Source organism: Phytophthora infestans, genomic scaffold (genome assembly GCF_000142945.1).
Source record: "Phytophthora infestans T30-4 supercont1.52 genomic scaffold, whole genome shotgun sequence".
Lineage (NCBI taxonomy): Eukaryota > Oomycota > Peronosporomycetes > Peronosporales > Peronosporaceae > Phytophthora > Phytophthora infestans.
In genome coordinates, this window is record NW_003303707.1 from 706,498 (window position 1) to 707,374 (window position 877).

The following is an 877-nucleotide window of genomic DNA, read 5'->3' on the forward strand; positions in this document are numbered from 1 at the left end:
AGTGAGCTCATGAGACAGAATCTCATGTAGACAAAGGTAGAGCTCACTTGATGTGATATCAGTATGAATACAACCGTGAGAGCGTGGCCTATCGATCCTCTAGATCTTTGAATCTAAGCTAGAGGTGTCAGAAAAGTTACCACAGGGATAACTGGCTTGTGGCAGCCAAGCGTCCATAGCGACGTTGCTATTGATCTTCGATGTCGGCTCTCCTATCATGCGAAGTAGAACTCGCCAATTGTTGGATTGTTCACCCACTAATAGGGAACGTGAGCTGGGTTTAGACCGTCGTGAGACAGGTTAGTTTTACCCTACTGATGAGTTCGTTGTCTAAACAGTAATCCAACCCAGTACGAGAGGAACCGTTGGTTCAGATAATTGGTAACTGCGGTTAGCTGAAAAGCTAGTGCCGCCAAGCTACCATCTGTAGGATTATGGCTGAACGCCTCTAAGTCAGAATCCATGCTGGAATAGACGATAATCACCTTTCCCGATGTGCCGCGAATAGCGATAGGTGTCTTCTGGACACCCAACATCATACAATTGCAACGCACTCCGCTGCCTGTCAAGTACTGGCGGTGGAGAGTAGGCTGATTTGTAATTTCAAATATTGGGAAAGATAAATCCTTTGTAGACGACTTAACTACAGAACGGGGTGTTGTAAGCATGAGAGTAGTCTTGTACTACGATCTGCTGAGATTTAGCCCTTGTTCTATTGATTTGTTCAGAAATGAACATTTCTCCCCCCAATTGCAAACGCGCAAGATTAAAACTATAAAGTTAAGCAGTCGAAATAAGGCTGCGTTAAAGTGATTTACTTTCGCTATGGGGCGGCGAAAGTAACCGGTCAAAGTGCTGTAGAGAGTTAATACTGTTA

The 877-nt window shown here is 44.6% G+C and overlaps 1 non-coding gene across 1 annotated transcript; it reads left to right on the plus strand.

Moving 5' to 3' along the window:
* Positions 1–58: 58 nt before the first annotated feature.
* PITG_33313 lies at positions 59–599 on the plus strand (the record flags this gene model as incomplete). Its single annotated transcript, XR_009934707.1, has 1 exon — positions 59–599. It is a non-coding gene; the product is annotated as a 28S ribosomal RNA (ribosomal RNA).
* Between the last annotated feature and the right edge of the window lie 278 nt (positions 600–877).